We start from the raw sequence: 24,435 nt of genomic DNA on the forward strand, positions 1-24,435 counted from the left end.
GGTGAAATTCCCGAATGAAGTAGCCAGCACTGCAGGCGCCTTTCCAAGGCCAGTGTATGGACCAGGTTATTTGCTGGATTCTGGTGCTAGTGAAGCTGGAGACAAAGAATACTTCCTCTTTGGGCTTTTAGTTTCACGGGTCATCAGCTTCAGGCTGACAAACACAGGTCCTGGTCAGCTCCTGTGTGTGTGATGATAGACACAGAAAGCAAAGTCCAGTGCCTACCCTCGTGTGCTAGGCTGGAACTTCCTTGTGAATATCTCTCATTGCACCTTCAAGGTATCCCCAAGAGTAAGATAGCGTTATTCCCAATTTACAAGTGAGGTACTTGGACTACCCTCGCTCCCTTCCTTCACATTTCTTTTTCACTTTTAGTTCTTCCAGGGACTCTCTTTCCCAGGCTCTCAAGGCTGAATGCACCTCTCTTTGATAATTATTACTCTTAACTAAACACATTTGTTAACCTCATTTTCACTAGTTTGTAGTCCTTTGAGAGCAATATCCTTAGCACCTAACAATGACCTTAGCACCTAACTAGCACCAACCTGGCATTGACTCATAGTAGGTACTTAGTATGTTTCTGAATAAATGGATGAATAAGAAAGTTCCAGTAACCTATTCAAACTCCATCATTTTTGCAGTTGTATTCCCAAGAACTGAAACAGTGCCTGGCAGGTACAAAGCCTCATTAAATATTTTAGTGAAATAGTGAATGAACCATTGAGCTCCTTACCTGGTGTGTCAGTGACACTGAGGTATTCTGCATTTAGACACTGTGTTGCGTTGATCTGGCCAGGCAATTCAAAGAGCACAACTTCATGCTAGTGGTTTGGTACTGCTTGCTTTGGGAAGTACATCTCCTGATCTAACAGTTCTTACATTTAACAGAGAGCCACCCCCAGCGTGGTTGCAAATAACACATGTCTGAAAGTCAATAGAGCAAGGGTGAGACATGGTTCTGTTACTCACTATGTAAATTTGGTAAAATCCCTTTACCTTTCTGTATCTTAATTTTTCCAGTTTAGATTAAAAATCAAGTTAAAGATGAGACTGTTTTATTTTAATTTATTTATTAATTTAATTTTGGTATTGGGGATTGAACTCAAGAGCACTCAACCATTGAGTCACATCCCCAGCCCTATTTTGTATTTTATTTAGAGACAGGGTCTCATTGTCACTGATTTGCTTAATGCCTCACTGTTGCTGAGACTAGCTTTGAACTCTCGATTCTCCTGCCTCACCCTCCCAAGCCTCTGGGATTACAGGCATGCACCACTGTGTCCAGCTTGTTTTGTTTTGTTTTTAAAGACTGAGTCTTCCTTTGGTGTCTAGACAGGACTCAAACTTTTGGGCCATCCCAGCCTCCTGAGTAGCTGTGAACAACTTACCCTTCCCTTTTAGAAAAGCATCAGTAATAATCTTATGCATACCATCTCCCCGCAAAATTGAGGTGCGTGGACCATACATGTGTGGCAGTACAAAGTCTTATTAAATATTTGAGTGAAAACAGTGAATGAATCTCCCTTCACTGCCCCAGCCCCATTTCTTGGTACCCTCTGAGGAAGTTCACTGGGAAACAGGGTCCTTGGTGAGAACAGTGTGGTGTGTTCCAGTTCTGTCTAGTAGAATAGGTTATATTTAGGGTAATTCTGACTCTAAATTTCAAGAGTTCTGAAAAGATGGGAAAAGCCCCACAGATTATATATCCAGTCTGAGATGATAAATGTACCACTTATCCTTGCAGATAAGTCATCTTGACAGTGGAGATGAATGGGCACGGGATTTGGGGCATGATTTCTGAGGTTTGAACCCAGAACCACCACTTCCCCAAAAGTCATTTCACTTCTCTTAGCCAGTCTTCTTACCTAAAAAATGGAGGAAGGTACTCTTTCATGATTGAGTTTCATGAGATTCATGGTAATAGCTACCATTTCCTGTATAATTCGTAAGTCCTTGGTAAATTGCTTGAGGAGAGACAGTCTCTCAGGGCTTTGAATATGCTTGCATGTTTTTGCTAGTTGCATCAAATTGTGAGGCTCTGATGGCTCTTTATCTAGATCATTTCTCAAGGTTATGTTTTCAGTGAGCAATCTTGAGAGATGAGGTAATATTTCCCCCAGACAAAGAGCAGTCTTGTTACAGCTTACTAGAAAGATGGTGCATCCACAGGCTTTGTGGTCTCCTCCTGTAGTAGAACCCACCATGTGTGCAGCCATCTATCATGGGCCTTTTGCATCATCCTGGGAGACTTGGGAAGCATGGATGACCAATGAAAACCAACAGGAAGATCTGGCTAATGCTTTTGTCTTGAGTGATAAAGCCCTTTGTTCTTGATCCTGGTGTCTCCTTCCTTCTGCCAACACCTATGAAGTAGTGACAGGATAGCTGGTTAGACTGCAAGTAGTAAAACAATCTCAGACTCTGCCCAGTTCTTGATATACCTATTATGTTAATTAAATTATTATAGCAATCCTATGAGTAGGTAGTTCTAGTAACCATGTTTTATAGATAACAAAGCTAAATTTCAGCAAGGTTCAGTAACTTGTCAAACATCATACAGTCATTACATAGCAGAACTAAGCTTGAGCTTATATTTCTTCAAAAGTTATACCTTTAACTATAGTGCATTTCCTTCCAAATTATATCAAATGACTATTATGAAAACATACATGTTATTATTTTTTATTAAAATATAATTAAAATGTGAGCTTTTGGTTCACCCGGACCAGATGCTCATCAATAGATGAATAGATTAAGAAAATATGGTATATATACACAATGGAGTCTTACTCAGCCATAAAGAAGAATGAAATGATGGCATTTGCCCATAAATGGATGGAAATAGAGAACATTATGTTGAGTCAAATAAGCCATACTTAGAAAATCAAGCATTTAATGTCTTGTCTCTTATGTGGAAACTTGAGCAAAATAAGTGAAAACAGTGGGGGGAATCATACATAAAGATCAGTGGAGTATAAGGAGGAGATTGATAGGAAAGGAGGAGGGATGGGGAAAGGGAGGAAATGAAGAATGAATTTAACAAAAATCACATTATGTGTGCATATAAATATACAGTAGGGAATTCCACCTTCATAATTTGTAGAAAGCACCAATCAAAAATAAATAAATGAGTGAAAGGAAGATCAGGTACCGAAATGCAGTCAGTCAAAGCCCATGCATGTATGATTTTTACTATGTATAAATGTAATGCTGTAATTAAAAAAAAAAAAAGGAATTGGCTCATTTCAACAAATGTTGTTGGTTGTGAACCTTGCTTTCCACAGTAGACAAAGCTGTCTACTTAAACCTCTGTGGAAAACAGAAGTTGAGCAATGGCCATGCTGCCTACTAGCTGCAGGACACTGGACAGGGTATTGAACGTCTCTGTGACAGTCCAGATTCTGTCATAAGAACAGTACTACTAGGTACTTCAGTTAGAGGGGTCTAATGCAGAGAATTGACTGTATATATGTTGGAATTTGAAAAGCAACGAATGAACATAGAGGAGTACAGAGATAATAACTACAGGAAGCAGCAGCCCCCAAGGCTGAGTGAACAAAGAGGTGGGGCTGCCCTGCAGAATCTGCGCTCAGATATCTGAGGATAGATTGTGGCCCAGCTGCTCCTGGTCCTCCTGAGAGAGTATGACAAAACCAGGGGAGGAAGGTCAGAACTAAGCTGCAGGGGGAGACAACTGTGCCTACAGGGGTGATGCTCATGGGACAGAGGGACAGGAAAGAATTCTGCTTTCATATCTTTGGCCTTCTGTTCCCCAATTTCTGTCTTCTCTTTGTAGAAGCTAACAGGAAGGTAGCTGGTAAAGGGCCCTGAGCCATGCAGTTTATACAGTCCCCAGCCAAACAGAAATTAGAGAATGTAAAATAAGGGAGGATGGGCTTGGAGCTGAGAAGCAGGAGGCAAAACCAGGTCCAGTCACTGTCCGTGGTCCCATATCTGTGAAATGGGATAATATCTATCACATTAGATTCTTCTAGAGGAATCAATTAAATAACCACTCAGTTGCTTGAGACTCATTGCAAGTGTCCAGTCAATGTAAGCCTTTCTCATTATGCTAAGCTTGCTTTCTGTATAATCTGTGGCCTTTGCCTGTATTCCAGCGGGACTCGGGTGTTAAGCCTGCTGCAGCGATTATCAGGCCATCTGGGAAGCTGGCCTTCCTAAGCTCCATGTGGGGAACAGACTTCAGGACACAGCACTTGCCCTTGTGAGTCAAGACGGGAACCCTTTCCCCAGAGAGATTTAATTAGCTGGTTGTCAGAATGGTGTTGATAGATGAAATGCCTGTCTTAGACGGGATCTGTGGTTTTTCTGATGTGGGATTCTCAGTTTATTTCATTTGACATCCTGCTTCCTCTCTTCCCCCAAATAAAGCTCCCCTCGCCTTTTGCTTCTCTCTTTTCATTCTATCCTCAGATGAGATAAAATGCCCTAGATTCTCACTACCAAGCAGCTGTTCTGTGCTCTGGCACCTCATGCTGCACCACCTTCTCAGAATACACAGCCAAACGGGCCAAAGCTTGTGTTTCAGCAACACAGCCCAGGGTTCAGAATGTAGATTGTGGTGTAGACACAACCAAAACCAGGGTTCGGATTCTTTTTTTTTTTTTTTTTTTTATTGTTGGTCGTTCAAAACATTACATAGTTCTTTTTTTTTTTTTAAAGAGAGAGAGAGAGAGAGAGAGAGAGAGAGAGAGAGAGAGAGATTTTTTAATATTTATTTATTTAGTTAGTTAGTTCTCGGCGGACACAACATCTTTGTTGGTACGTGGTGCTGAGGATCGAACCCGGGCCGCACGCATGCCAGGCGAGCGCGCTACTGCTTGAGCCACATCCCCAGCCCTACATAGTTCTTAATATATCATATTTCACAGTTTGATTCAAGTGAGTTATGAACTCCCATTTTTACCCCGTATACCGATTGCTGTATCACATCAGTTACACTTCCATTGATTTACATATTGCCATTCTAGTGACTGATGTATTCTGCTGTCTATCCTATTCTCTACTATCCCCCTTCCCCTTCCCTCCCCTCCCCTCCCCTTTTCTCTCTCTACCCCCTCTACTGTAAATCATTTCTTCCACTTGTATTATTTTTCTCTTACCCCTCCTTTCCTCTTATATGTAATTATGTATAACCCTGAGGATCACCTTCCAATTCCATGCAATTTCCCTTCTCTCTCCCTTTCCCTCCCACCTCTCATCCCTGTTTAATGTTAATCTTCTTCTCAAGCTCTTCGTCCCCACCCTGTCCTTGATTACTCCCCTTATATCAAAGCAGTCATTTGGCATTTGTTTTTTAAGGATTGGCTAGCTTCACTTAGCATAATCTGCTCTAATGCCATCCATTTCCCTCCAAATTCTATGATTTTGTCATTTTTTAATGCAGAGTAATACTCCATTGTGTATAAATGCCACATTTTTTTTATCCATTCATCTATTGAAGGGCATCTAGGTTGGTTCCACAATCTTGCTATCGTGAATTGTGCTGCTATGAACATCAATGTAGCAGTGTCCCTGTAGCATGCTCTTATTAGGTCTTTAGGGAATAGACTGAGAAGGGGAATAGCTGGGTCAAATGGTGGTTCCATTCCCAGATTTCCAAGAAATCTCCAAACTGCTTTCCAAATTGGCTGCACCAATTTGCAGTCCCACCAACAATGAACAAGTGTACCCTTTTCCCCGCATCCTCTCCAGCACTTGTTGTTGTTGGACTTCATAATGGCTGCCAATCTTACTGGAGTGAGATGGTATCTTAGGGTGGTTTTGATTTGCATTTCTCTGACTGCTAGCGATGGAGAGCATTTTTTCATGTACTTGTTGATTGATTGTATGTCCTCCTCTGAGCAGTGTCTGTTCAGGTCCTTGGCCCATTTGTTGATTGGGTTATTTGTTATCTTATTGTCTAATTTTTTGAGTTCTTTGTATACTCTGGATATTAGGGCTCTATCTGAAGTGTGTGGAGTAAAGATTTGTTCCCAGGATGTAGGCTCCCTGTTTATCTCTCTTATTGTTTCTTTTGCTGAGAAAAAACTTTTTAGTTTGAGTAAGTCCCATTTGTTGATTCTAGTTGTTAACTCTTGCGCTATGGGTGTCCTATTGAGGAATTTGGAGCCCGACCCCACAGTATGTAAATCATAGCCAACTTTTTCTTCTATCAAACGCCATGTCTCTGATTGCTTTGTGACCTTGGGCAAATAATCTCTCAGAGCCTCACTGTTCTCATCTGTACTGTGACCACAACAATCATTGGTATGTTGTAGGTTCTTGGAAAAATAAAAGAAGAAAATCCCTGTTCCCTGTAACCTTGTAAATCCATCATACTTCATGCTTGTAAACCCATGTTGAGTCATAGGTGTTTTCATTGCATGGGTACACCATTTTTCCCTTTTATAAATGCTTGGTAAATTTGGAGTCAAATTTACTGATTTTTATATTCCATAAATATTTATTTCTCCCTTATGGATGCCAGATACTGTATACATAATTGGCAAAGAAAAATGAGCAAAATGTGAATCTGACCCAATTAAAATAGAATAATTCTTGACTTCAAGTTACTAACCGTTTGTGAAGCAGAGAGAGGGAGCACAGTAGACCCTAGTAGCTCAGAGACAGATGGAGAACTGGACCGGGACTTGGGGATCAATGAAGACTCCCCATGACCTTAATGCACATTTGAGATAGCCTGGGAAAATGTGTGTGCAAGTCATGGTGATGGAAATGTGTGCTGGTTTATGTGGATTGTGGGTGGTTGAAGGAAGTTCCAGGAAGAGGATCTATAAACGAGAAAGAAAGACATGGTCAGGAACCTCTCTGTAGAGTAAGGGCATAAGTGGAGCAAAGATCAAAGCCAGCTAGGTCAACAGGGCCAAATCTTTCAGGATCTTGTAGAGTGGGTGCTGTGCCCCATTTCTTGGGAGACATCTTGGATCCCTTGACAGCCTTGTTTCCAGAAGTATCTGCTTCTTAAACCACTCTTCTTAGATCTTATGGGCGTTTGCCTCCTTCTTTCTTACTAAGGCACCTCTGATTTTGTTGAGGGAGGAGATATGCTCAGATAGAAAAACTAAGCTTTTCAGTCTCTCTTACAGATATGATTATGCACTGCTAAGTGGAAATCCTAATTGACATTGATTTGTGCTGACTGGAGATGGAGTAAAAATTTAAAACTCAATGTGTGTTGAGAAGCTCTATGGAGATACTGTGTTATGCAGGGTGTAACCCAAGGTAAATCCTTTATTGAAAAACATTTTTTAATAAAAACAATAATTAAAAAGAGAACTGAAAATGGGAGGGCATAAGAAACATGAATTCTGATTCTAGTTTTGAAAAGTCTAATTGTGATTCCGGATGAGCTTTTAACTCTCAAATGATAGAATATCCCTGGAAAATGGAAACAAGAAAACTGGACTGCAGATCCCCATTGTGGGGATCCAGTAAACTATGGTAATAATAATAATAGCTGACACCTGTTGAATCCTGAATCTCAGGCAGTTTTAAGCATTTTTACATGTATCATTTTATTTAAACACAAAATATTATAATGTTAGCGCTACCATTGTGTAGATAAAGGAAATGAGACAGAGAGATGAACTAACTTGCCCAAGGCATGAAGCTTCTAGCAGTTAGAATCCCTGCCAGCTGAATCAGCTGCTAACCGATCAACTGCTCATGACTCAGTTCATCATATGGAAGAAATTTTGAAAAGCTGTAAACGACATACAAGGGGAAGGCTTTTAAAAATCATTTTCATTTTCATGGATTACTGAGAATTAAAACACAATAAGCCTTCACTTTGTACTGGATGATGTTTGATATTTCTTTAAAGATTCCAGGAGTCTTTCAAAATCTAATATGGTTTTAGAATTGTTATGGCTAGGTAATTCTAGGTAATTATTCTTTCTTTCAACTTGCATTTAACGTCTTTTTTTTTTCTTTCATTAAAGTTTACCAATTTAGTAAAGGTCTAGTTGGTTTTATTTTCCTTCTTTGAACTCAACATACTTGCCATTATCTGAGAATTCCATCTTTCAACAAAAATAGCCCTAAGTGATCCTGTGAGTATGGTCTCTCTCTGTTACCTCTCCTTTCATACCTGGAGATGCTGTCCACTTTGTGGTGAGCCGTTTCTCTAATGTCCAGGTGTTTTAACCTCCACACTGTTTTTGCATCTCTACCTTTGCCATGATAAGGGCTAGTTCACCATATTTATATTCCAACTCACAGATTTTCTCCTCAGATGTATATCATGTGCTGTTGAACCATTTGTGGAGTGTCTAATTTCACTGGGTCTCATCTTTTTTTTTTCATTTCTAGACATTATATACTTTTCTCTTTTAAAAATCTGCATTTTCTGTTTTGATATTCTCTTATTCTTACTTACATATTATTTGTTTTGGGAATTTCACCAATTTTAACATAACTGATTTTATCTTATCTACCCAACTGTTTTATTTTATGAAAGTTTGAGAGACTTCAAATACTGTGTTTGCCCCATCTTGCCTGGGGCAGATTTTTTAATGTATTTGCAACTCATGTAAGCTGGTGGTTTTTTTTTTTTTTTTTTTTTTGAAAGGGTCTCATGACCCTGGGTCAAGGGTGTCTCCTGTGGTTCTTATTTTGCTGGATATTCCAGAGTATCTTTGCTGTGGCTGTTGTTAATATTAATACTTCACTTCAGAAGCTGAATGGTTTGAAATAACACCCAAACTGAGGATCTTATCAGTGTTAAAAATTCTGAGACTTCCCTCACAACATATCATCCAGAATATGAGTCAAGACAAAAAAAAAATCTCCATGACATCACCTAATGTCCATGATAGATCTTCCTAGTTTCTTTTCTTTTTTAATCAAAAAACTGGGATTTATATGGAAGTCTCCTTTCCAATCCCTCCTTATTTGGTATGGACCTTGTCTCTCCTCCATATTGCTCACTCGTCATTATGAACATCAATTATTGGTGGTTATAAGAAATTGTCCTCTGATTGAACCTCAGATAACTGAATTTTTATGTTAATTCAAATAAAACCAGTTTGTTTCTTCTTTTAACCAGGTGATTGAGGAAATGATTAGTATTAGGGCTTAATTTTCCTTTTAAAATTATAGATTAGTATAATCCTTTATTTAGTTTTAAATTTCAAAATGGAATTTATGCCCATTTGTGTTTATATCAACTGCAATTCCAGCTCCACCAAATTAACTTGCTGTCTAAGCTTGGTCAAGTAATATAAAATCATTGTGTCTTAGTTTTCTCATTTGTAAAATTGTCCATAATGATCCTATGAACCACAGCAGATTTTTTCTTATTTTCTTTTTTTTTTTTTTTTAAGAATTAAATTACTTGATAGGTGTAAAGAATTCAGAAAAGTTCCTGGGTTTATAGCACTAGTAATTTGACTTATTGTCATTATTTTTTTTGGTCTATACAAGTAGTGTAATAATCATACATTCATTTTTGAGAATGTGTACATTGTTGCTACTTTATGATTATATTCTTAATCCAAATAAATTAACTTCAGAGTTTTTTTACTACAAATTCCCCTCTAAAATATTAAAGAATGTTTTCCTCATTATGATAATATGTTAGACAGTTCTTTACATGAAATTACTTTTCTACTTTCTAATTACTTTGGTTTTTGCACTTTTCATTGGGTAACTTTTCTTTATTCTTTCATTTAGTTTACATTCATATACTAGCTTTGAGGCTCTGTTTGTATTCTTCCAAAATGTTTTTTTCCATTCTCTTAAATATTTTTCCATTATTTTAGGATTTTTGATGTTTCTAATTAGGTCTTTCACAATGGTGATCAAGCTGTCTTGATCCTAAGAACAATCTCAAAAACCATATACTTGCCAACTTTCAGGTCTGGACATCTTCTTCAAAGCTTGTCTCAGCTTTGCTTTTGAAATGCCATTATTTTAACCTTTTAATTTTGAAAAGATTAGAGACTGACTCACAGGAAGTTGCACAAATAGTATATAGGGTCTCCTGAACACCTTCCCTCAGCTTTCGCTATTGTATAACAGTAGTACCACACTGTTAACTAGCTGGCATGGCCTTATTTGGGTTTCACCATTTTTTGAATGCATTTTGTGTGTATTAGTGCATCATGAATGTGGGTTGTGTATGTATAGTTGTGTGCAGATTTACCCCTTGTATAGATATGTAGCCACCACTATAATCAAAATACAGAATTGTGCCATTACTTCTAGAAGTCACTCATAGAGTATCTTAATCATCACACCCACCCTGTCCCTGTTCTCGGGCAACTACATCACTACATCATTTCCCATTACTACAGTTTTGTCATTTCTCAGGATGTTATATAGGTGGAATCTTACTCTGAATAACTTATTAAAATGGTTTTTATTCATTAAGCAGAGTACCCTTAAATACAAATCCATGTGATGATAGTATTTTATTTTCTGTTATATTGTGTGCATGCATCAGACTTCACTTATCCTTTCAACTATTCAAGAACATCTTAGCCATTTCCAGTTTTCAGCTACTATGAATAGACTTGCTATGAACATTCCTATGAAGGTTTTTGTAGGAATGTACATTTTCATTTCTCTGGGACGAATGCCCAAGAGTGCAAGTGTTAAGTTGTATGATTAGTACATGTAGAATCTTATGAGAAATTGACAAATTATTTTCTAGAGTAACTGTATCATCTTATATTCTAGTGAGCATATATGGAGAAGTATCATTTATTGAACATATTATCTCCTTTAAAAGACCTAATCTATGAAAATTTAGATCTTAAAAGTAAAAGATTGGGGCTGGGGTTGTGGATCAGTGGTAGGGCACTTGCTATCATGTGTGAGGCACTGAGTTCAATCCTCAGCACCATATAAAAATACATAAAAGGTATTGTGTTCATCTACAACTTAAAAATAAAAGCAAAGGTTTTTTTTTTCAGGAAACAAAAATGTTTCATCCTTTGATCATTGTGATAATTGTACAAATTTATAAAGACACTTAAAAACTTAGTGAATTGGACACTTTAAAGGGGTGAATTTCATGCTATGTGAGTTCTATCACAATAGATAATATGTTTTTAAAAACAGGATCTTACAAGAGAAGATCTAATTGTATTACAACACCTCATTCCTTCACTATTATTTGTAACTTATTAAGAATTATTCATGTGGTATGCATTATGTACATTGTTTTATATGTACATTACTGTTTGCAGTATAGTCATTACCTCCAAGCTATCATAAACAGTACTATGATAGAAAATAGTATAGAATGGTTACAGGGTGAGGTATGGCAGAGGACTGCTTGAATCCCAGTCTTGACCCATCCACCAACTAGCTAGTCGTTTTAACTATTGTATGCTTCCAAATCTTTTTCTGTAAATAGGAATAGTGTAAGTACCTCCCTTTGTGAGGATTAAGTGATATAATGCATATAAAGCACTTAGAATGCTGCCCACATAGTATCATTATCATTATTATTAAATCCATGAAAAGACATTTTCCTTTTAGCAGTTGATAATTGCATGGTAATAGTGTTATGAGAGAGTGTGCCATGTGTATTAATAAAAGATGACAGATTTCACATTGTGTATCTGGGAAGGCAAGGGAAGCAGCTGACATTTAGTGATCCCCTACTAGGCACAGCCACTATATTGGTCACCAAGATGTATATTAAGTCCAAACACAACTATATGATGAGTGTTATTTAGCCTCATTTTATAGAAGAGGAAACGAACTCAAAAAGGTTAAGAAAATTTCCCAGATTTATAAAGCAAGAATTTGATGTAGCCCAGATAGAAAACCAGGTCTTTCTGTGTCCAAAGTTCATGGGCTTCCTCTTTCACAGATGAAAGGAATTGATTTAAATGAGACTTTTCCAAACACTACAATTAATTTAGGTTATTAAGATATATGAAGATTTTCTTTCTTGTCTATTCAGGAGTTACATTTCAGCACTTCTAAGGTTGTGTTTAAAATGTAGACTAAAAAGAAATTTAAAGGTCTCAACTGTTTGAGATCTCAAATTTTAAAATTCCAATTGTTTAGATATTGAATCACAATTTAATTACAAAAAGGAAATCTGGGGGTGGGAAAGTCCATTACCAGGAGTGCTGGGAAAGAAACAAAGACATTCTAGAGATCAGAAGATGGAGTACCCCATGCCAAGCTCAGTTTAAAAACAAAAAAATAAAAATGAATTCCAAACTAAGAAAAGAAAATTGTTTCCAACAATACCTCATACAAACCATTTCTCAAGTTTATTCACCCATGGATCAGTCCTTGTGTTCTTTCACTTTTTTCTTCAAACTCCTTTCTCTCTAGAAACTGCCACGTGTTGAAATATAAGCAAAAAAGGGACTCTAATGCCAGCCAATTTATTATTAAAAACAACAAAGAAAGTTTTTTTTTTCTTTTGTAGTGAGCCTCAAAGTTTATGCATCCCATTCCTCAGGTTCATGGAAGAACTTGGCTGCAAGTCTCGACTGGAAAGAAACACAAGTATTTGGAATCCCATTTGGAAACCTTAGATCTTCCTGAACTTTGGATCAACGCAAAGATAGTATCACAGTGAGCACTCACACTGATGTGAGCAGAGAACTTTGGACAGGAACCTACTAATTTATTGTTAGGACTTTAAAAGTACCCTGCTTCATGGGCAGGCATTCTATTCTATAACTTATTTTACTTTCATTTTATTTATTTTACTGTGAGCAAAAGAAACAAGTTCTGGTTCCCATATGGTTAAGAAAAAAGAATAAAAGGGAAAAAAAAGACTCTTGAGTCATGTTAGAAGATTCCGTGAACCATGAGAAGTGACCTTAAAATTGTCTTCAAAACCCACTTGAGAATGAAAAAAGCATGCAGCAAGTTCCAGGAGGATGCTGCAGAGATGAGCTTCAGATGCATTTCATTTCGCATTGTTATTAATGGCTTGGAAAGAGGCCATAAACCTATTATGGCAATTATATCTGCAGATGAGGGTAAATAGGATGGTGTTACAGACACCAGTAAGGAAGAGACATAGTACAGAGCAGCCGAGAGAGATTAGAAATATGGACAGGAAATGAACAAATGAGATCAGCCTGGAAAACTGGAAACATGCATCTGGAGAAATATATAATTTGAAAAACAGAGAGGTACTTAAAGGCAGGTTCATACTTGGAAAGCATCAATTGTAAATAGGCCTTGAGTGGGTATCAGTCCTGGATATGTTTCTAACATGATTAAAAAATAATACTAAGGGCCTGGTGGTGTTCATGTAGCCTTTTAGAATGAAGTTGTTTTTTTCAGAGACATTTCCATTATCTCATTTGATCATCAGCCCAAAGAAGTTGGAAGCAAATAATGTATTCTTCATTGAAGAGAGGAAAGGTTAACAGAATTGCTTGAGATCAAACAATTTGTTAATAAAACAAACATGGTTCAAACCTGGGTCTTGTGATTCCTTTATTCCTTTCCTTTTTTTTCACTACAACACCTTGGTGTTATGTCTTGGATTTCACAAGAGTGAACTGTTTCTGCTTCATCATTCACCCATCTTTTCTCATATTGTGCAAAATTTTATTTCATTTGAAACTGACCTTAGTACTACTGAACCTTTGGACAGGGGAGGGGCTCCCATCCAGCTCTGTTTCTGCCTCTCTTTCTAGGAAGAAGTGAAGCAGAGTGTGATACAGGATGGATCTCTGAATTTGAAGCCAGAACCCTGAACTAACAGGGAGCTAGGGGTGAGCAAACCACGTGCCTTCCCTAGTCTTACATGCTGAACTGAATGCGTTGATTCCTTTGGCTTAATGGAATTGATCTGTTTGAAGATCTAAGAGATGAATGATGCTGGGGTAAATAGACAGAGACCATGATGCCTGAGGGAGAGGGAGAGAGAGATGTATGCATGTGAACATTTGGACTAAAAACATTTCTTAGTTTATGGCAAACAGATAGATCTAGATTTTCAAGAATAACCCTTATAAATTTTATCTCAATTTGTTTTTATGCTGTTATATAGTTTCTGCTATATAGTTCCTTGATAATGACATATGAATTTCTATGTACCCATATCTGCTCCCTTTGTTGGGTAGCAGGTAGGACACTGGACACCAGGTGTCTCTTTTGGATTCCTCCATCATCATAATGGCAGAAATGTCATTGTCTTTACATAGGTGACACCATACAGCTGTTTGTCATGTGATTCTACTATTGCTTCCCAATAGGTAATTAGATTGTAGATTCACTGTCCCAAGTAGAGACAATCAGAATCTTTCCAACTGGAAATTGGAACCAAGAGATATTAATTTTATTTTCTCAGAATGTGATTAGAATAAAGAAACATGGAATGGACAAATGTGTAGACAAAAAAGTAGCTAATGTAATTAGAGGTGTGGAGAAAGTGACCATATAGCCTCAGTGGGTAAAAAAAAGGACTGTGGCTGATAGATCCTGATTCCAGCCTGGCTGGATACTTACACTTGAATCTTTTTAACATACTTCCTCCTTTATTTTCCATTGTTTTACTGGGATTGTGAACTTAAACTTTTTAACAAGGTATTTTCACTAAGAGAATAGTCAACCCAGGTGATACCTCCAAAACTTTCTTTCACCCTGACCCATCAGTGCTTCAGAATTCTGCCTTCAATGGGCTTTGGTTTGAGTGTGTTTATATATGTTTGCCTCTGTATATGCATGTGGTGTAGATGTATGTTTGTTTTCATTCAAGGCAATCACTCAACTTGCATCTCATGAGTGTCATCTTCTACAGTCTAGATACCATGTGGGGCACAGGGGAAGCAATAAAGAGTAAAAAGAGCTGGACGTGGTGGTGCATGCCTGTAATCCCATCCACTTGGGAGGCTGAGGTAGGAGGATTGCAAGTTCAAAGCCAGCCTCAGCAAAAGTGAGGGGCTAAGCAACTCAGAGAGACCTTGTCCCTAAATAAAATACAAAATAGGCCTGGAGATGTGGCTCAGTGGTCAAGTGCCCCTGAGTTCAATCCCTGGTACCAAAAAAGAAAAAAAAAAATAAAGAGTAAAGAGAACCCCCTGCTCAAAGAACCAAGGGAGATGGTAACAAAACAGATAATTGCAACATATTTTATTAGGGCAGTCCTGGAGGTCAGCAGAAGCTGTCAGAAGCATCAGGGACATTGACAAGAGGTCAGAGAAAGCTTTCTGAAGGAGATAATGCCTGAGTCTTAAAGGATAATTTGGAGTTTCCCAAGTCAAGGAGGGTTAAACCGTTTTAGGCAGAAGGCATGACTTTGCAAGAGCTTGGAGACAAGAAACAGCATGATGAGAAAGAGGAATTCTTAGGTCCTGGGGTTTCTAGTACATGAAGGCAAGTCAAGGATAAGGGGGATAAAGCCACAGGGATGATCAGGGGTCAAGGCTGGGCAGCCTTGTACATCATATTAAGAATCCTGGGCTTTAACCTGAGGGTATTGGGGAATAATGGAGATTCACATACAGGTAGGTGAGAAGGTGAAGTTTCAGATAAGATCTGAATGATGAGAAAGAGCAAAACTGGTTAAGCATGATCTAGGCAGAGGGAACAGAGAGAGGAACAGCACTGCAGCCTGGGGATCAGGTTTCTGCTTAGGGTGACCAGGCAAAAGGAGCTGTCACCAGCTGAGCTGCACGGCCCTGCAGGAAGTGTAGGAGGGGATTCTGGAAATCTCTTAGATGTGTTTGGTGGTCCAGCAGCCCTGGAAACAAAAGGTTTACCAGGGACTTCTTTTAAGGTCAACACCAGTAGAGGGAAGGAAAGGAAAAAGGGTGGAGAAGGAACACAGCCTCAGCAGAGACTTCATCTGGCCCTGCAAGTTCTAAAGAGAGGATGAACCTTCAGCTCTGTCTTGAGTTGGGATAGGAAGGGCCGGCCTTTATGGCTTTGGTGTACATCATTGGTATCACTGGATGCGTGTCAACTCCCAAGGCTGTGTCATCTCAGGCAAGGTAGATGTCATTAGAAGAAGAGGTGTCCACAGATGGCTGGTGGCTGAGATCCTTTTGCTAGCAGCATGTGTGGAAGCTGGAGTCATAGTTCTTTATTTCCCAAAGGGGATCTGGGCTGTGCACATGGGGTTGAGCACTTGTGGTTCACTCTGGTAGAGATGCCCTGTACACAATTGGATTATGAGCCTGAAGCAGAGGCAACAGGTCTGGTGAGAGATAAGGATTAGGAAGCAATTTACATCAGTGGTGAGAGAATGCATGACGTTTTTGGGGTCTTTGAGAATCTGAAGCAAACTAGAAATGCTCCTCCTCAGAAAGATGTGTAGAAATAAATACCATGTAATCTCTGGAGGTTTGTCTTCTTGGCTCTTCTTTGACAGATTTCACTCAACAACCCTCTGATCCTGAGCAACATTAGGTAATATCTTAATTAATTTGATTGATTGATCGGTTTCTAGGAGGATCCACAAAATATCAGGACCTCTCTGTTATTCCACTGTGTGCCATATAACTTAACCACAGTCCCATTCTATGGAGGAGAAAACTGAGTTTCAAAGAACTTGTCCAGAGGCAACACAGGACACGTTCATTTTTGTCACTACAGGACAAAGCTAGAGTTTAAGCACATGTCATCATGACCAGCAGAGCTGGACTCCATTTCTTAGTTCTGTGGTTGAACCCATTGGCCCTATCAAGGCAAAAAATGGCTGCTTGCCAGGTGGGGAGGAACAAAGGGGGCCCAGCACTAGCCAATGAGGTTTATTGATATCAGTGTACAGCAGTTGTCAGTGATGTAGAGTAACGTGGGGAAGGAGAGGATTGTTGGCATCAGGCAGTTTCAGAGCTGGAGGTGGCCAAGGCTATCAGGGTATGGTGGTAGCTTAAAGGCATCCCAATATTTATTGGGGTCCCCCACTCTGTCCCTGGTGATGGGTGATAGGCTATCTCAGACATTTTTCTCTTGGTGTCATCATGGAAAATAGAAGGTCTGCATTGTGTTCTCAAGTTAATTGGCTTGTTGTGTTCTGTTACATGTTAAATGTCATGCGACTATTATTCATTCTGCCTATCTACTCTTACCATCTTCTAATACTAGTTAAAGAGAACTCAGTTAACAAGGTCATCATAAAATCGTCATCAGAAAGTTAACGAGTCAATGAACTTTCTATGGCAAACAGTTTCTACGTTTATCTGAGAATCGTTTACAGCAAATATTCTGACCATCTAATTTCTTGTGGTAAATTTTTGCAGATGCTTGAGCCTATTAAAATGAACTTTCACTAATGCAGGAACTTTCTCTGCAATTTTTTTTTAATTAGAGGACATAGAAACTCAACTTTATGGTGACAAAATAGAGAATATAGATTCAGCTTAAATTCTATGGACATGCATAAATGTTCATTAATCTTTTCCCCATCTTCCTAAACAAAGGCAAGTTGCTAATCCAGGGCATTGTATTTGTGAAATCACGTGTGACAGTGGTTTCTTAAAACTAGCCTTACAAGTGATTTCCAGGGTTCCCGCTTAGAAAAAGACAGTGGCCCTCTGATCTTTAATTTTAATTAGGACTGAATCAAAGCTATAGGGGTGTTAATGAGAATTGCTTTCCACAGTGACTTTAGTTTAAAACTCTCATTATAACAGAACCACTGTTTTAACTAGCATCTTTTTATGCTTCACTTTCCCTTGGGCTATGGAGTATCCCTGCTATGCTCTGAATATTGGTGTCCCAACCCAAATTCATATGTCAGAACCTAATAACCCATGATAAAGCATTAAGAGGTGAGGATTTGGGGGAAATGATTAATCATGAGGGCTTTAACCAAAGGTATGGAATTAGTGCCCTGATAAGAGGCCAACAGGAGCTAGCTTGCCCACTCTGCCCTGTGCGGTCACAGAGGGCACCATCTCTGGGGAAAGGGTCCTCAACCAAACCAAACTTGCTGGTGCCTTATTGTGAACCTCCCAGCTCTCAGAACTACAAGAAGTAAATTTGTGTTATTTGTAAATTACTCCATCTCAGATATTTTGTTATAGTGGTAGGAATGGACTAAGATAATCCCCATAAAAAGTAAAAACTAGTCAGGTGTCAATAACACAAAATGATTCATCCCTTTCAACATTACCTTGGGGTTTTAGGAAGTCATTGTAAATTAATTTGTGACTCTAAGGTAGTGAAAACAGGACCTGGTTGCTTGTTTAAATATGCATTAATTGGTTATGAATATTATGGCTTTTTGGAAAATGCTCAATATACTGTACTGCAAGTTCAGAAAGTCCTTATCTAATTTGGCATATGATTATAAAAATGAGTCACTGCTGGCTAGGAAGGGCAGGGGTCCTTCATTTTTTATTCACTTGGGCTATAGAGACTCCAAAATCTTTTCTCTTAATCACTCTGTGATATAATTATATATATCAGCAACTCCTTATGAGTGAATCAGTCCATAAGACCTTTCCCCTCATGATTGTGTCAGCATATCCACTTATCTATTATACTGACCCATTTTATAGATAAGATAAGTAAGCCCCAGTATTTCTTGAAATTCCAGTTGCAAATACTTTAAATGAATTTGAAAAATTAAGCTGTTTTTGTTTCCGTCTGGTTTTTTTTTTTTTTTGATGCTTATGTTCATGTTATCGATAAGAAATGAATGTTTAAAACTTTAAAACTATCCAAGTATTCTGGGGGTCTGGTGAGCATTTGATATTGGGCCTCCTGGTCAGAAGCAAAGGGTCTCATTTGGGAATCATAGTGTAGAGGTGACCAGTTCAATCAAGGAGTCCTCATTTCTTGGTGTGTCAGTTATGTGCAAGAGATGCCTGTTTCTCATTCCATGGCACCCTTGGGAATTTTCTCAGTGCAACCTGTGACATAGAACTCAGGCATATATCTCTGCCATTACTTCTTCTCTAAAAGGTAGGGAATCAGAGGCTGATGAGGCCCTGTGGCCTTGGAGCGATTGCTGTAGCTATGTACAGGAAACCAAAGAGAAACACACACACACACAGCATACAACCAAAGTTCCTTCCTGGAGACAGATGGGAAACATGGAAAATATAAACTGGAGTTGTAGCCTAGCACTTTGGGATTGGCTTGCTCTTCTGAGCCTTGATCCAGGAATGAGTCTCACATCCTTCATCTGGGAGTAAGCTCTTGTGCTTTGCAGGGGGAGGTCGGAAGCAAATCACATGTGTTTCCATTCACCCAGGGGGGAAATTGATTGCTCTTAACTGAAGATTCAGCAGCTCTACAACAAGCTCTCAAATAGGCTTTTAACAAAAGGTCTGGGCATTTAGAGATTCAATCTTGTGGTTTAGGGCTCAGTATGGGTGGGGTGGACTGGGGAGGAGGTAGTTCCCTGAGGATAAGTCACTACTACTTCCATTCTGAACAGGTACCAAAGACTTCTTTGGATTTGAACAACCCTCACATTTTGAGACACAAGGTCCCTATTCTATAATTTCTAGGTAACTCAGAGTCTTCAGTTGGTCTGATGTCAGAAATTCAAATGGCCAGAGACCATGCAGGTGACATAAGTAAAAGGAAGTCAGTCCTATGTAAAAGAAGAGGAGGCAACAGGATTTCTGGCTGGTTGGAGAATACATGTGCAGTCAGAAGGCAGCTGGTATTTGCCTCTCAATGATGGGTACTAATTTGTGTCCGTAAGCCTAGAATTGCCAGGACCTTTAATTTTTAAAGAAATCTAAACGTGAGTGTAAAAATCTATAAAATTTTAAATCCTGGCTAAATAAAAAACCTTTGTCAAGGTTTAATGTCAGTCTCACTGTTGCAGGTTGGATTTCCTGGGAAGCAGATAGTGAGATGGAGAAGCGGGTACAGGAAGTTCACTAGGGAGTGTTCCTGGGATCCACATCTGTGCAAGGGAAGGAAGGATCTGGCAGAAGGACAAGTTGAGCTGTGATGTGGTCTCATCAAAAACTTGAGCTGACTGCACAGGTCTCCTCACTGAAACTGGACTGACCCATAAGAGTTGTCGCCCTTTCGTGTGAGGAAGCAGGCCTTTATCTGCTCATGTTAACAAAGGATTGGATCAGGCTGCTCTTTGGGTGAGCAATTCCTAAATAAGGGCACTTGCCAGAGGGGCTAAGGCTAAGAGTTGAGAGCACCTGAGGGTAGGCTCTCCAGTCCCGACAAGGATCTGGGTAGAGCCCCACAGTGTCTAATGTAGACCACTCCTGGTACTGTTCAGATTCACTTCTTTGGGTAACTTCTGGGAGCAACTATTCTGGGATTTGGAATGTCTTCTCCTTTTAGGTCTCTAGGCTTCTTTTCTCATGGCTGATCTTAACACTAACCCCCTTTATTTATGACCATTCTGTATTCTTCTCATTCTTAGCTAGGAACTCTGCTGGTCCAGGTAATTTACCTGGGGTTGGGAAATGGACCCTTATCTTGAGGATCAGAGCCTGTTGGTGCAAGCCCAAAATGCCTATAGCTAAGCTCCCTCGCCAGAGGTTCCAGTGAGCCATGTTATAGTTTTAGTATGTAGCTAAGGTCATGAATCAGCTCTATTATGGTTGGTGTGTAGTCAAGGTCATAAAAACTCTGATTCAGCGTATGTACTCAAGGTCGTAAATATGTGTCCACTTATGGAACCTAGTGGCAGTGTGCCTTCTTTGTTTGCTTACATATAAAAACAGGCCTGTGTAAAGGACTTGGGGGGCAAAGTGGAACTGAATGGGGGCTGAAGCTGGAGTTGGGGGCTAGATAGGGAATATTGCCACCCCTGAATACTATCCCAACTGCATCTTGCGTCTTCTTCCTCCTGCTGGGATCCGGAATCTATTTCTTGGGTCTGAAATCTCATCTGACAGAGCTCCTGCTAGGGAGAGTTAGTACCTACAAGAACCCATGTGGTTCACAGGGTGTTGTGCATAATCCTCCCTGCCCTGATTGTGTAATAACAGTCCTACCTCCTGCCAGTCAGGGTCCTACAAGAATGTTGACTCTCTTTGCCTGATTATTTCCTGAGTACAAGAGCCCAAAGTACCCAGGTGGCTGCTGCAACTTGTGGTTCAAGGGTACTCCTGTGGGTCATGCTCCCTGATGAAAACATTTTCCCACTGAGGAAAAGGCACAAAATAACCCATAATTACAGAGATGGAAAGCAAGCATTTCCCAAGTTGGGTCCTTGGGAGTGAAGGGGAAAGGGTCAGTCATTCCTGCTTCTTCCCCTTGGTTCTTTTATTCATCCTTCCTTTTAAGACCAGCATCATATACAAGGCATTGATTTAAAATATACAGTGAATCCTGGAGGATGGTATTCTTCCCCTTACACAGAATCACCTTTACCTCAGTGCTTCAGTTTGGCCTTAAATAGGCCATTCCTTCACATTCAGGATCATAACTTCTGATTGATACGGTATTTGATATAACTCAATGAGAAGGGCTGATGTATCACTTTCATCTATAATGAATTGCTGATAGGCCACCTGATCATATAATCTGGGGAACCTGGCTCATGATGGGCATTTCTGGTTAAATGTTCACTTGATGACCCTGGTCAGGCTTCCTTTCTACCAGGGTCTAATAGCTCTCAAGGATCTATTTTAAAAATAATGCACAATTCTCTTGTGAGAGGAGTCTAAATTAGGATTCTTCTATTAGAACTTGCATAAACTCTATGTGGCATCTTTATCCACCACAGGTATCCCTGATACCATAGGTAATATTGGGTTTTATGGCCCATGTGGCAGGGCAATGAAACTGGATTAGCCACAGGGCCCATTCGGCTAGACACTCAAAAGTTGACAGCTTTTTATGTATGCGGGCTGGAACATGTTTTCAGGTGTGGAGTACATTGTCTTTAAAACTTGAAGAAGCCTTCCAGGTTTTTTTTTTTTTTTTTTTTTGCCTTCCAGGTTTTATGCTTCCTTCTTTGCAGAAAATGTTGCTTAATGCAATAATTTATCTTTTATTTTGGAGAAAATATCCCAGAGTACTCTAATCCACTGGACTCCTAAAATTTTACTTAGGATTGGGCCCTGAATCTTTGTAAACTCAATCTCCCACTCTCTAGAGTTTTTGTGTCTTACCAAAGTCTTCAATGAGCTTGTTATTTCTTGCTCATCTAGTCAAATTTATGATATCATCAATAGAATGTACCATTGAAATGTTCAAGCTGTATAGACAGGTCTTTTAGACTATGTTGTGATAAGGAATAATAGTGAACATATGCTGGGCTTGGGACTATTCATGTGTACTCTTGTCTGTTCTAAGTATGTGCAAAGTGCTTTGGATCCCCTTTTCTGATGGAAAAGCACTTTTTTCGAGACCAGTGGCTGTATGCAGTGTATGCAAGGCCATGACAGTCTTCTCCAGAAAAGTAGCTGTTTTAGACCATTACTTGATCAAGTCACACTTTGGGATTTGTCTGGCATTTATAGTGTGTAAATCAATGAATTAAATGGAGATACAATGGAGAACACCAGTCCTGAATCTTCATGTCTTTAAGTGTGCTATTTTAATCTCTGCCACTCCTCAGAATAAAAATGTTTTTGATTTACTATCTTAGGTTAGAATGGGGGTCAGTTTTAAAGTTTTCTCAAGACTTCCTTGTATGATAGCTCTTACCCCACAGACTAAGATAACGAAGTGGTGTTTTGCTACTTACCCTTGTCTGTCTATTCCAATTAATCAATGGCAGTCTGTGAAAATGACCCTTAGGTGCATACATGACCACAGAGGCCAATAGTAAGCCACATCTAGGCCAGGAACCCATTTATTACTTGCCTCCACATGTTTCCATTCTGCAAGTGATCTATGCTAATATTTCAAGTCTCTGAGTATCAGTGTCACTTGGGAACCTGTATTGTCAGTCCTCAAGATGTTTGATTGTCCCCTTTCCCAGTTAAATCACATCAGTGCGTGGCCTTTAGGATCTGTTGTGCAGGGAATAAAGGAGTCATTACCCTTTGTGCTGGGCATGGCATTGCAGGCTACTTCCTCCTGATGACTCAGCTTTGCCTTCACTTAATGGACTACAAGCCTGAAAACTAGCTCAGATTCAGAAATTGGGCCAGGATTCATGACTTTTTAGTGGGGTGACTACCCTTAGTCTCTTGATCATTCAGTGCTTGATTTACTTTTATTATTCCTTATAATAGTTTCTCATTACTCCTATAACAAATGACTACAATAGAGGCTGAAAACAGCAGTTATTCTCGTACAGTTCTCAGGATCATAAGTCTAATATGTGTCTATGGGGCTAAAATCAAGGTGGCAGCATAGCGTCTATCCTACTTGAAACTCTAGCAGAGAATCTATTCCTTGTCTTTCCCAGCTTCTAGAGGCTGCAAAATTTCCATGGCTCATGGTCATGTCTTGATGTCCTTGGCTCTGGCCCTCTCCTCCTTCGTCACAACTCCCTCCCTTCCTCTCTCCAACTCACTTTCCATCCCTCATAAGGCCTCTTGTGGTTACATTGGGCCCCCTCAAATATTCTAGGATTACTTTCCCATGACAAGATCCTTAACTTAATCACAAAGTCCATTTTACCCTGTAAGGTGACATCTTCACAGGTTGTAGGGATGAGAAGGACATGGACATTTATGGTGGTGGGGAGGGTCATTCTGCCTACCATCATACTTATCTGGGCAACTTCCATTCATCTTGCTTCTCCGACTAGTAAGTACCTATTAAGTGTCTTCAAAATTCTTCAGGTCATTTGTTCCTGGATACCACTGTGACCTTGGGGCTTCAGATAATTGTATCCACCTGGCTTTTCATGGTTAAGTGCTGCCACCTGCCTCTGTTGTGGCAGAAATGATTTCTAACATTAATCCTGACCTAAAAAGGGATTAAACAATATTTGCTAAATTTTATCATAGGTAAATAAATGATAAAAGTATGAATTTATATTGAATTCCAAATTCAAGTCCCACCACTTCTCAAAAAACATTCAGATATCAACTGAGCAGCATAGTTCAAAAGTGGGTTTAATAGGAAAGGAAGCTATTGCTCTAGGGGCAGTGAATGTTCCTACACTTATACCCACAGCTGATCTTAGATATTAAGAATGATATGCCAGGCTGACTTCTTTCCCAATGTCATGAATATAATTAGTCCAAAAACTGGGATTCTTTGATGAAAAGTGTCTCACAGCAGCAATTCTGGCAAAATAACATCTTAAAAATTCCTAAAGTTTAAATAAATCAATCAGATCATAGTGTCTCCCCCTATGATCTTCAAAGCAAAGCTTCAAGTTTTTTTTTTCCCCATTAGAATGAGTAGCTCACCTGTGTGTCTAGCATGTGCTGGATCAGATACAGAGATCAACATACAATAATTTATTCCTCCCACCAGAACTTACCCATAACCTTGACTTGTGGCTTTGAGATGAACTGCTATCGAAGCTCAGGGATCAGGCCAGAAGCTTCCAGAATCATTGTCTAATTGAAGAAAGGAATGAAAAACTCTATGTAGAGGCTTATACACTTTTGCCTGAGCTGGAGTGACCT

General features: G+C 39.3%; 1 protein-coding gene and 1 long non-coding RNA gene across 2 annotated transcripts in view; one reads left to right on the forward strand and one right to left on the reverse strand.

The window, feature by feature from the left end:
- Positions 1-24,435, forward strand: part of DPYSL3 (dihydropyrimidinase like 3) — a 107,061-nt gene that overhangs the window by 19,462 nt on the left and 63,164 nt on the right. The window lies entirely within an intron of this gene.
- On the reverse strand, positions 1,062-24,433 carry LOC308648526. Its single transcript, XR_014021847.1, has 3 exons — positions 24,288-24,433; positions 6,582-6,795; positions 1,062-2,364 (listed from the first exon to the last, which is right to left on the reverse strand). It is a non-coding gene; the product is annotated as an uncharacterized lncRNA (long non-coding RNA).

The sequence above is a fragment of the Spermophilus citellus genome, assembly GCF_964194105.1.
Source record: "Spermophilus citellus genome assembly, chromosome: 1".
NCBI classification, from domain to species: domain Eukaryota; kingdom Metazoa; phylum Chordata; class Mammalia; order Rodentia; family Sciuridae; genus Spermophilus; species Spermophilus citellus.